Raw genomic sequence first — 13,359 nt, 5'->3', positions numbered from 1 at the left:
TTTCTCCCTTTGCACAGAAAGCGACCCAGGCATTCAAAGCTGCAATCTCTTTCATCTTGATTCTGACACCAAGGGAGCAAACTACCACATCACAATCACCACTTCTTCCTTCTCAAGAAAAAGACTTCTGTGCAGTGACTTCTTTTTTCCCTTCATCTTTGTTCATTCTTTGTTTTATCTGTCAGTCATTATCAATTTGTTTTATTCTTTTCCTCAATATCCTTTATCATGGATGAGTTTGCATGAACTGTATCTCTGCAGCAGTTTGTAGCTTTCAAACAAGGAGTAATAGGTTCGCCAACGGTACTACAGGCTCCCTAATAATTCCACCTGTAAGAAAGACTCCGAAGTGGTTTCTTTCAAATAGCTCACCATAAAGGCAGCAGAAAAAAAAAAGAGAGAAGAATAATAAACACTATTTTTCTCTCATCTTTAGAGAAAACCTACTCATGGAACACTTTCTTGTAGATCCAAGGAAACATACAGCAAGTTAATGAGTTAATGTTAATAGTTTTGCAGAGGATGTATGTTTGCTTTTTTTTTAGTTGGGGTTCAAGAACATCCAATAATCCACTCTACAAGTTGGACCTACGGGAGACTTTGCCACCTTCCTTTGCAGATGGCATCAGATAAATGACAATGCACTGCCAAAAGTCTTTTAAAGACAAAACTCCACCAGGAAAGCTCTGCTTACAGTGTGTGCCTTTTAAATTGATGCAACTCAACATGATTCAGTTAAAATGTGCCTCTTTTGGCTAACACTTTAATCATGTTAGCCCTCATAACAAAAGTAATCATAACATAAATACAACAGCATAGACACAGAGACTTTTTTTTGGTATTTACTAGCACATAATGTAGTCACATAATGTAGTCAACATAAACATAAAAATGAGTTGAATGTTGATTCACACATATGGATGATATTAAACATTTTTCTCAGATGATTCCAATTAGTCCACTGACAAAAGATCACCAAATACAAATTTTTGTCCATCATCACTTTGCAACACAAAACCACGCACAGTCTTGTAAATCCTTTAGGAAAGAAACAAACCCATTCCAGTCAAAATTATTAGAAGTGCTAGAAAAAGGCAGTGATGAAGTCCTGTGATAGCCCAGATAAAAGCTTTTAGTCATACAAACTGGGTAGTCCTCCCTACACGAGATCTGGAAGTTCATAATAGGCACAGGTAACTTAAAGCAGTTACAAAATACATACAGGTGCTCAAAGACTTGTTACTCAAGGGAATCATGAAATCATTTGGTTGGAAAAGAACTTTGAGATCATTGAGTCCAAATGTACCTGTCCACCACTAAACCAGATTCCTGAGCACCTCATCCACCCATGTTCTAAACACCTCCAGCGATGGGAACTCAACCACTTTCCTGGGCAGCCTCTGCCAGGGCCTGGGAACCCCTTCTGTGAAGAAATTTTTCCTGATATCTGTTCTGAAACTGCCCTGGTGCAACTTGAGGCCATTCCCTGTCATCCTATCACGTCACTTGGGACCAGCACTCACCTTGCTACCACCTTCTTTCAGGCAGTTGTAGACATCAATGAGGTCTCCACTCACTGTTGTATTCTCCAGGCTAAATAGCCCCAGCTCCTTCAGTTGCCTTTCATAATGCTTGCTCTCCAGCCCACTCCTCAGCTCTGTTCCCCTTCTCTGGATGTGCTCCAGCCCCTCAATGTCTTTCCTGGAGTGAGGGACCCAAAAGTGAACACAGGATTCAAGAGGTGGTCTCACCAGTACTGAGCCCAGGGAGACAATCCCCTCCCTGCCTCTGCTGGCCATACAGACCAGGATGCCAGTGGCTTTCTTGACAACCTGGGCCACTGCTGACTCAGGCTGAGCCACTGTTCACAAGCGCCCTCACGTCCTTCTCCTCTAGGCAGCTTTCTAGCCACTCTGCCTCAAACTTGGGTTGTTGTGTCCCAAGCGCAGGACCTGGCACTTAGCTTTGCTGAACCTCACCCTGTTGGCCTCATCCCATTGATCCAGCCTGCCCAGATCCCTCTGCAGAGCCTCCCTACCTCCCAGCAGATCAACATTCCCACCCAGCTCCGTGTCTTCTGCAAACTTACTAAGGGTAAACTCAAATCCTTTATGCAGACCATTGATAAAGACACTGAACAGAACTGGACCCAGCACTGAGTCCTGAAAGAAACATAAAATTTACCTGAACAGATTTATCTTCCTCTCCCAGCTTCTTATGAAAATTTAACTCTATCCCAGCCTAACCCAGGACAGTTCCTTTAACAAACATGCTGTCACTGAGGAAAAGAGCAGATAACCTAACATTTTCATGTACCGAGAAAGAAGCGACAAAATAAATAAATAAACAAATAAATCTGAATTTAGCTTTGAGAGAGACAGCTTCCAGCTCTGTTTGATAAAGTAAAAAACTGTTACAGCAGCCACTGGAGGGAGGACTTGATATTAGAATGAGGATGAAAGAAGCTCAACAGTATTTTATGCACTGTTTGTGTGAACACGGCATTTTGTTGAATCACTCACTGATATTTGTTTAAATGACAAATAGAAGAAATTAGATGAGAGGGTTGGATTTCCTTTCTTTGACAGACACATGTCGAATCAACTATAGTCTGATGGTGCAGAAATGAATAGCAGGAAAACTATGAAGCTCTCTGAATGTTTGCTTATAGGCAAATGCAGGAACTGCAGTTTATCCCAGGCACCACTTTCAAGCTGCATTGATTTTCAACTGCATACACTGACCACTCCATATAATTCACAAACTCACAAATTCCATCATCAGGTTCCTCATAATAAATAAATATTACTTTAAATGTGTCGTTCATGGAATAGAACCATAGAATGGTTTGGGTAGGAAAGGACCTCAAAAATCATCCAGTTCCAAACCCTGCCATGGGCAGGGACATCTCCCACTGGATCAGGGGCTCAAAGCCCCATCGAGCCTTCCCTTGAACACTTCCAGGCAGGGGGCAGTCACCACTGCTCTGGGCAATCTGGGCCAGGGCCTCCCCACCCTCACAGGAAAGCATTTCTCCCTAAGATTTAATATAAATCTTCCCTCTTTCAGCTTAAAACCGTTCCCTGTCACCCTGTCCCTGCACTCCCTGACCAAGACCCTCTCCCCAGCTTTTGTGGATCCCCTTTTAGCACTGGTAGCTGCTCTAAGGTCTCTCCAGAGTCTTCTCTTCTCCAGGCTGAACAACCACAACTCAGCTTGTCCTCACAGCAGAGGTGTTCCAGCCCTTGGACCATCTCTGTTGCCGCCTCTGGACCATGTTCTTCTGATGTTGGGGATTCCAGAACTGGACACAGGATGTCAGGTGGGGTCTTATGACAGATGAGTTGAGGGGGAGAATCCCCCCCCAGCCCTGTTGGCCACGCTGCTTGTGATGTAGCCTCGGACACGGTTGGTTTCTGCACTGTGAACACATGTTGCCACTTCATTTCGAGTCTCCCAAGTTCTTCTCAGGGCAGTTCTCAATCATGTTGTACCTCTGCCTGTACTGAAACTGCAGATTGCCCCGACCCAGGTGTAGAACTTTGCACTTGGCATTGTTAAACATCATGAGGTTCACACCAGCTCACTTCTCCAGCCTGTCTGGGTCCCTCCGGATGACATTCCACCCTCCTGGTGTTAGAGCTTCACCACTTGGTGTCATCTGTACAATTATTTTGTACGAGTACTTTGGTAATTTTTTAAAAACATCTTTCTGACTGCTTTATTCATTAGCTACATCAAGCACACTTCCTAAAAACCAAGTTACTACTTCATAGAATCAAAGAATCCCTAAGCTGGAAAAGTTCTTTGAGATCATCAAATCCAACCATACCTGTCCACTACTAAATCACATCTCTAAACAAATTTACTTGAAGAAATACTCACAGTAAATAAGTTTATTGCAATCAGAATGTATATTTCACATAATCGCAAGGTTAGAAAAGACCCACAGGATCATCGAGTCCAACTTTTCCTATCAATCACGAAACCATGCCCCTCAGCACTGGGAAACTTCCCCCTGAGTATTGTGTGTAACTTTTGGGTCCTGCAGTATAAAAAGGATCTCAAGCTACTGGAGACTTTCTGAGGAGGGCCACAAAGTTAGTGAAGGATCTAGAGGGAAAGTCATACGAGGAGTGGCTGAAGTGACTTGGTCTGCTCAGCCTGGAGAAGAGGAGACTCAGGGGGGACCTCATAGCAGTTTACTGCTTCCTCACAGAATCACTAGGTTGGAAAAGACCCACTGGATCATCACGTCCAACCATTCCTATCAATCACTAAACCATGCCCCTCAGCACCTCATCTACCCATCCTTTAAACACCTCCAGGGAAGGTGACTTAACCACCTCCCTGGGCAGCCTGTTCCAGTGCCCAATAACCCTTTATGTGAAAAATTTTTTTCTGATGTCAAGCTTGAAGCTCCCCTGGCAGAGCTTGAGGCCATTCCCTCTTGTCCAATTGAATTAGTCAAGGAAGAGGATTCTCCCTCTCTACTCCGCTCTTGTGAGACCCTCACCTGCAGTCCAGTGTCCAGTTCTGGAATCCCCAACATAAGAAGGAAATGGGATTGTTCAAATGGGTCCAGAGGAGGCCACAAAGATGATGTGAAGGCTGAAGCCCCTCTCTATGAGGCCAGGCTAAGAGAGCTGTGGTTGTTCAGCCTGGAGAAGATAAGGCTGTAGGGAGACCTTAGAGCAGCTTTCAGTACTGAAAGGGGCTCCAGGAAAGCTGGGGAGAGACAATCGATCAGGGAGTGCAGGGACAGGATGAGGGGGCGTGGCTTTAATTTGAAACCAGGAAAATTAACTTTACATACTACGAAGAAATTCTGCATGATACGGGTGGTGAAGCCCTGTCCCAGGGTGCCCAGGGAAGTGGTGGCTGCCCCAGAACATTTACCCATTTGCCTCAACCATAATCCATACAATTGCAAAAAGCCACAGGTGAGATGCATGAGTGGAGGAATAAATGCTAGAAAAGCAGGATCTTTAACCATGAGAATACAAAGAAACAGTTAAGGATCTTGAAGTCCCTAACATCAGTACCTCTTCATAGTCTATCAAATGGCGGTGGGACTTGCTAATCAATCAACAAAAGGCTGATTTATTTGCACATCAGCTACCTTCCAGTGGTATTTACCCTGTAAGGTCAAAAAGCAGAAGACTAGAAGCTATGTGCATTAGTGTCTCAATTGTGTTAGCAATTCAGTTGTTTACACAAGGCAGAGTCAACATGATTTCACATGCTGAAATTTTAATTATTTCAGTTTAACTTCCTTGAATTGCTGGAAATTACCTTCATAAACATGATGAAATAAACATGCCAAAAGAGTGCAAAAAGAGGCAGCATAACCTCAATGAAGCCTCTAGGAGTTTTACAAGGTGATAGTCTTACCAACCAAACAAGCTTCAAAATGACCAGCAAGAGTCCATAACTGTTTCGAATCACCATGCATGTTTGATTTTACATAAAATGAAATTTTCTGAGAGGCATCTTTTAATAACTTTTTGTAAGTGTGATGAATGGTCAGGTTTTCAGCTTTCATTGTTCAGCATTTTTGTAATGCTCAATAAATGCATCACCTGTAACACAATCTTTTGGATGTGCACACATGCGGAAAAGAACACCAGAGATGTGGGCGATGCCCTGACCCTGGAAAAATTTAAGCCCAGGCCGGATTGAGCTCTGAGCAACCTGATCTGGTTGAAGATGTCCCTGCTTACTGCAAGAGCTTGGAGTACATAGCCTTTAGGTCTCTTACAGCTCAAACCATTTTATGATTCTATGAATTCTTCTGTAGCAGCTTGGAATACTTAGAATCATAGAATCATAGAACAACCGGGTTGGAAGAGCCCCACAGGATCATCGAGTCCAACCATTCTTATCAAACACTAAACCATGCCCCTTAGCACCTCGTCCACCCGTGCCTTAAACACCTCCAGGGAAGGTGAATCAACCACCACTCTGGGCAGCCTGTTCCAGTGCCCAATGACCCTTTCTGTGAAAATTTTTTTCCTAATGTCCAGCCTAAATCTCCCCTGGTGGAGCTTGAGGCCATTCCCTCTTGTCCTGTCCCCTGTCACTTGGGAGAAGAGGCCAGCACCCTCCTCTCTACAACCTCCTTTCAGGTAGTTGGAGAGAGCAATGAGGTCTCCCCTCAGCCTCCTCTTCTCCAGGCTAAACAACCCCAGCTCTCTCAGCCGTTCCTCGTAAGGCCTGTTCTCCAGCCCCTTCACCAGTTTCGTTGCTCTTCTCTGGACTCGCTCCAGAGCCTCAACATCCTTCTTGTGGTGAGGCATTTTGTCTGGGATAGAGTCAGTTTTCTTCATAGTAGAGTCTGGGCCTGTGTTTTGGATTTGTGCTGGAAACAGCGTTGATACCATAGGGATGTTTTAGTCACTGCTGAGCACTGCTTACATGGAGACAAGGTCTTCTCTCCACCAAAGAGGCTGGGGGTACACAAGGAATTGGGAGGGAACACAGTCAGGACAGCTGACCCCAACCAACTAAAGAGATATTTCATGCCATATGGTGTTGTGCTCAAAGCCTGAATGACTTCCTTCAATGCTCAGAACTATAGACCACTGGATTCTTGTTTTAAGAAAAACTTCAAAGAATCATTCTCCCCCACCCCGGTTTTTCCAATTTCAGCACCCAAGATGAGTGTACAAATGTGTAGGACATTGATTTCACGATGCCTTTCACCACTATCTTCCTCTAAGAGGACAGTGAGGATGCATCATGAACAGCAGACGCCAGGGAAAATTCAAGTAACTAATGCTTATGAAGAACTAGCACCCTCAGAAGACGACTTCATAATGTGTACTAATGCCATATTCCCTCCCCCTCCACTCCTACCCCACCCTCATGAGACGCCACCTGAACTCCTGTGTCCAATTCTGGAATCCCCAATATAAGGAGGGTATGAAACTGTTGGAACGGGTCCATAGGAGACCACGAAGATGATCTGAGGGCTGGAGCACCTCTGCTATGAGGGCAGGCTGAGAGAGTTCAGCCTGGAAAAGAGAAGGCTCTGGGGAGACCTCAGAGTGGCTTCCAGTGCTGAAAGGGCCTACAGGAAAGCTGGGGAGGGACTTTTTACAAAGGCATGTACTAATAAGATAAGGGGGAATGGATTTAAATTGGAGAGGGAAAGATCTAGACTGGACAATAGGAAGAAACTTCATAATGAAGTTGCGGAGGCCCTGGCCCAGGTTGCCAACAGAAGTGGTGGATGCCCCATCCCTGGAGGTGCTCAAGGCCAGGTTGGATGAGGCATTGAGCCCCTGATCCTTTGGCAAGTGTCCCTGCCCATGGCAGGGTGTGGAACTGGATAGCCTTTAAGGTCCTTTCCGGTCCAAACCATTCTATGATTCTATGATTCAATGCAAGATTTGTTTGTGTTGTTCCATTAGTGCACAGGGCTACATGATGAGAATAAAAAGAACGGTTGAACCAATGAAATATTTGAAAATCAGTTGTGTGAAATGATTTTTAATTATAGAATCAGATTTTCCTGACACCATACATCACAAGAAGAAGTCTCAAGGACTTGGCACAATATTATTTCATAATGTACTTGAAATTGCACCATGACAGTTTTTATAAACTTTTAAGATGATTGTACTGGGTTGTTGGTTTTTACTGTATCCTAGGTTAAAAGATGAGGTGGAGAAGACTGGCTGTCAATAGCCTCATCTCTGTACATACTAAGCAGTTACAGGACAAAGCCAGAATTTTTAATCTTTTTTTAATGTCATCTTCTCTCAAGCAATCCCATGCGTCAGCTGGGAAAGAAAAAGGCCTCTGAACACAGAAAAACATGGAGATTATTAAAAGATCCTTCTCTTAGGAGAGACACCAAAGTAATTTGCAGGACAGCCACAGAAGAAGAGAGAAAGAGAGAGACTGGAAAACTCTAGGGAAATGATTTCTACTTAGGCTACCATCAAAAGCTGCTAAAACCCCCTAGACATATGCATATGTGTCTAATACTTTAAAATCACTTTTTTTCTCCCTCCTTTGCTCTTAAGTAATAGTGTGACTTTCAGAACAGCTCTAGGCTGTTAACTGAAGACTCCTGCAAAGAAGATGGACAAGTTAGCTGGAAATGCAGTGAATCCATGCCTGTAGTCCCAAACCTTGTACACAGAATGAGGTATTTCTAATCCTACTTCAGACTCCTTGATGAGAAGGCACATAAAAAGAGACCAGGGAAAGGTGAGAGGTGCCACCCAGTTTTCTGTGACATCCCTGTTTCCACTAGCACCTTTCAGAATACTCCCATCCAAAGAATATCACCGCACCACTTGACTGCTCTGCATCTAACACAGATACTCCAACAACACAGAAATATCCAAACCACATTACACAGAACCAAATAATACGTGAACTGAAAAGAGCACGCAGGGCTACTGAAAACATCCATTCATCACCAAGAAGGATGGGATGTCATCCAGAGAAACCTGTATAAGTTGGAGAAGTGGGGCTGTGTGAACCTCATGAAGTTCAACAAGGCCAAGGTCCTACAACTGGGTTGGGGCAAACCATGGTTTCAACACCAGATAGGGGATGATGCGATTGAGACCAGCCCTGAGGAGAAGGGCTTGGGCTGCTGGGGGATGAGAAGCTCCACATGAGCTGGCAATGTGTGCTGGCAGCCCAGAAAGCCAACCCTGTCCTGGCCTTGAACGCTTCCAGGCAGGGTGCATCCACAAATTTCCTGGGTAACCTGGGCCAGCACTTCAGCATTCTCACTGGGAAGAATTTCTCCCTAATAAGTAATCTAAATCTTCCTGCTTACAAGTTAAAGTTGTTCCCCCTCATCCTATCACTACAGGCTCTTGTAGAAAGTCCCCCCTCAGCTTTCCTGGAGTGCCTTTCAGTACTGGAAGCTGCTCTAAGGTCTCCCAAGAGCCTTCTCCAGGCTGAACAACCCCAACTTGCTCAGCCTTGTACAGGAGGTGCTCCAGTCCCCTGATCTTCTCTGTGGCCTCCTCTGGAGTTGTTCCAACAGTTCCATGCCCTTCTTCTGTTCTGGATTCCAGAACTGGACACAGTGGACTCCTGGTGGGGTCTCACAAGAGCAGAGTAGAAGGGCAGAATCCCCTCCCTCACCCTGCCGGCCATGTTGCTTTTGATGCAGCCCAGGACATGGTTGGCCTTTCAGGCTGCAAGCACATGTTGCCTGCTCATGTCAAGATTCTCATCAATCCGCACTCCTAAGTCCTCTCCACTTCACTGGTTGGAAAAGACCATTATATTCATAGAGTCCAACTGTCAGCCCAGCATTGCTAAGTCCACCACCGAACTATGTCCCTAAGTACCCACACATCTTTTAAACCCCTCCTAGGATGGTGATTCCATCACTTCCCTGGACAGCCTCTTCCAGTGCTTGACCACCCATTCTGCAAAGAAGGATTTCCCAATATACTGTATAAACCTCCAACCTGAGGCCATTTCCTCTGATCCTATCACTTGTTACCTGGGAGAAGAGACCAGCACCTACCCCACTACAATCTCCTTCCAGGGAGCTGCAGTGTCCCCTCAGCCTCCTCTTCTCCTGACCAAACAGCCCCAGGTCCCTCAGCTGCTCCCAGAACCCCTGGTCTCCAGACACTTCCCCAGCTCTGTTCCCCTTCTCTGGACATGTTCCAGCCTCTCAATATCTTCTTGGAGTAGGGGGCCCAAAACTGAATCCAGGATTTGAGGTGCAGCCTCACAAGCGCCAAGAAGACAGGGTCAATCCCTTCCCTACTCCTGCTGGCCACACCATGGCTGATCCAAGCCAGGACACTGTTGGCCTTCTTTGTCACCCAGACCACTGCTGGTTCATGTTCAGCCAGGACTCCCAGGTCCTTCTCTGCCAGGCTGCTTTCCAGCTGCTCTGCCCCAACCCTGGAGCACAGCATGGAGCTGTTGTAGCCCAAGTGCAGGACTAGGAACTTGGCCTGTCTGAACCTCATCCCACTGGCCTCAGTCCATGCATCCAGCCTGTCCAAATACCTCTGCAGAGCCATCTTGTCATCAAGCAGATTGATACTCCCACTAACTTGGTGTCACCAGCAAACCCACTGAGGAAGCACTCGATCTCATCAACATGATCGTTAAAAGAGACACTAAACAGAGCTGACCCCAACACTGAGCCCTGAGGAACACCACTTGTGACCAGTCACCAACAGGGTTTAGCTCTGTTCTCCACAACATTATCATAAACATGACATTTAATCTGATATAGTTTAATTTTCACATGTGATTTGAACTCCAGAAGAATGAACACTTTTTATATCAACACTTTTTATTTGATATGATATTAAGTAGAGTTACCCAAACACACCCTTTGGGAAAATTAAATACTACCATTTACATGAACTACTTCAATGAAGTTGAACGGATATGTCCAATGACCTGGTTCAGCCTCAAACCTGAACACGCTGTCCTGGTAGTAACTCCTCCAACACAATGGTTAAAGAAACTTCACCACTTATTCTAAACCAATCTTGTCAAATTCTTTGTCTATTTTGCAAAATGCATTGCATTTACTACCAGTTTGAATGAATCCTTACTAAGTAGAGGTGAACTATCTCAAATGTTGTTGGTGCAGAAGGTGTGACAGAACAGAGTTCAGCCAAGTGTGCTGCCAAACTCAAAGGTGCAGATAAAAAGCAGCAGATGAGCAGGGAGAAAGAGACTAGAGATGAAACTTAGTTTGACAAAAAAGCATTACCAGTGATTCATGGTTTTTGCTTGGAAGGTTCACAGTTTCAGGCCAGACAGGCCCGAAAAAATCAATCAGAACTACTTCCTATTAAACGGAGGCCTTTCATTCCTTTCAGCTATCACCAAGACTATTAACTTTTTCTTAACCATGCAGTTTTAGAAATGCACCCACTCCCAAACTCCAGTTATTAAGAGCTGAAGAGTCAATCACTTGCTGTGATATGAAAGACAGTGACTAGCCTTTCAGAGTACTTTATTTTCAGTGTGAATTACTCTGGCTTCAGGCTTTACTCACGAGCCATTACTGTGCCTTTAGATGTTAAATTTTGTATGTCTATTTTTCCCGCACTTAAATAGAGGCTACCGTCATATCCTAACTCTTTCTTTTTGGTAAACCAAACAAGCTTAGCAGAGTCTCTAAGACATTTTGATTCTCATTTACAAATGCATTTTTTTTTCCTGTTTCTCTGTCCCCTTCCATATTTTAAATCCTAACTTACAGCAATATGCAAGACAAACTCCAAGGCACAAACACCACTACTGTGGCAATTTCCCAGAATTCCCTCATTTTACCCTGATTTCCTGTTCCAGTTCTGAAAATCTGACCTGATCTTTTAATCTAGTTCTTTGGACTGTAGGCCTGACTTGCCCAATAACTTGCCCAATTTATACCAAATAAACTCTCTACTCAATACTGTTTTACCAATCTTAGGTTTAAAACAAATGTTTATAGTAATGATTTCACATGAACCTCACAAGGTTCAACAAGGCCAAGGGCAAGGTCCTGCACCTGGGTTGGGGTAGTGCTTGGTTTCAATACAGGCTGGGGGAATGGCATGAGTGAGAGCAGCCCTGAGGAGAAGGGCTTGGGGTCCTGGGGGGATGAGAAGCTTGACAACAGCCAGCAATGGGCATTCACATTAAGTGCCTCATGATGAGGCTATTCTACCAATAGTAAACAAAATCCTAAATCTGTTATACTGAAGGAGAAACCGTAATCAAGCAAACTCACTGTCTGAACAAGAGTTTATTCTGTCATTTAATTTTTTATTAATTGGATTTTCCATTAGTATTCCCTTATTTTACATTAAGTTGTGACATTAAGCGAAATCATCTATTATTGTCAGAATTGAACCACACTCCTTTACCAAGCTTTTACAGAACATCAGCACCCTTCTCATCTTCAAGGATCTCTATCATTTCAAATATTACTGAAAATAAGTAACAAAGGACTTCTCTTTAAAACTTCTTGTATCATTTTTTGTGTCACCTTTAATAAATAATCTCTCTCAGAATATACAGTGACTAACCATTAAATCACAGGAAGCAGTGGACTACTCATAACTCTTTGAGTCTGCAACTGGATGCCTTTTTAGAAAGAATGCTGCTGTTAAACACAACTTATTGATTTGAATACCTTGGTAGCTGAAAAATGTAATGGTTACTACAGAGTATATCAATAAAAGAACAGTAGTTACAGAACAAGGGTAAGCAATCCATTGCTTTACTCTGCCTTTATGTCACCTTATGACCAGATGCATAATGCCTGACCCTAAAAAGTCATGTAAACAAAATACACGTGCACTAAGGTCTGTCCATGCTCAAGTTCTCATTTTTATGTCAACTTCTGAGCCTCAACTTTCCATCATCTTCCAACAGTCCTGGAAGACTGGGGAAGTCCCACTGGACTGGAGGCTGGCTGATGTTGTGCCCATCTACAAAAAGGGCCGCAGGGAGGACCCAGGAAACTACAGGCCTGTCAGTCTGACCTCAGTGCCAGGGAAAGTCATGGAACAGGTGATCTTGAGTGCTATCATGAAGCACATGCAAGAGAACCGGGTGATCAGGCCCAGTCAACATGGGTTCACAAAAGGCAGGTCTTGCCAGACTAACCTGATCGCCTTCTATGACAAAGTGACCCGGCTACTGGATGAGGGAAAGGCTGTGGATGTGGTCTTCCTGGACTTCAGCAAAGCCTTTGACACAGTTTCTCACAACGTTCTGCTTGAGAAACTGTCAGCCTCTGGGCTGGACAGGCGCACACTCTCCTGGGTGGAAAACTGGTTGGATGGCCGGGCCCAGAGAGTGGTGGTAAATGGTGTGAAATCCAGCTGGAGGCCAGTGACAAGTGGGGTTCCCCAGGGCTCAGTGCTGGGTCCAGCCCTGTTCAATGTCTTCATCAATGACCTGGATGAAGGCATCGAATGCACCCTTAGCAAGTTTGCGGACGACACTAAGCTGGGTGGAAGTGTCGATCTGCTGGAGGGTCGGGAGGCTCTGCAAAGGGATCTGAACAGGCTGGACCGCTGGGCAGAGTCCAATGGCATGAGGTTTAACAAGGCCAAATGCCAGGTCCTTCACTTGGGGCACAACAACCCTATGCAGTGCTACAGACTGGGAGAAGTCTGTCTAGAAAGCTGCCTGGAGGAGAGGGACCTGGGGGTGTTGGTTGACAGCCGACTGAATATGAGCCAGCAGTGTGCCCAGGTGGCCAAGAAGGCCAATGGCATCTTGGCTTGTATCAGAAACGGCGTGACCAGCAGGTCCAGGGAGGTTATTCTCCCTCTGTACTCGGCACTGGTGAGACCGCTCCTCGAATCCTGTGTTCAGTTCTGGGCCCCTCACCACAAGAAGGATGTT

The 13,359-nt window shown here is 44.9% G+C and overlaps 1 protein-coding gene across 3 annotated transcripts in view; it reads right to left on the bottom strand.

Moving 5' to 3' along the window:
- ARB2A (ARB2 cotranscriptional regulator A) overlaps window positions 1–13,359 on the bottom strand; it is a 317,755-nt gene that overhangs the window by 284,654 nt on the left and 19,742 nt on the right. The window contains exon 1 of one of the 3 annotated variants that reach the window (XM_069881095.1): window positions 2,185–2,327. The exons of 1 other annotated variant lie outside the window; for it this stretch is intronic. The gene's annotated coding sequence lies outside the window, so the exon portion shown is untranslated. Of the gene's footprint in view, window positions 1–2,184; window positions 2,328–13,359 lie in introns of those variants that run through there. One more of the 3 variants, XM_069881092.1, reaches the window with a different exon arrangement.

The sequence above is a fragment of the Phaenicophaeus curvirostris genome, chromosome Z (assembly GCF_032191515.1).
Source record: "Phaenicophaeus curvirostris isolate KB17595 chromosome Z, BPBGC_Pcur_1.0, whole genome shotgun sequence".
NCBI classification, from domain to species: Eukaryota; Metazoa; Chordata; class Aves; order Cuculiformes; family Cuculidae; genus Phaenicophaeus; species Phaenicophaeus curvirostris.
The sequence above is the reverse complement of the archived record's forward strand: the minus strand, read 5'-3'. Positions and strand labels throughout refer to the sequence as shown.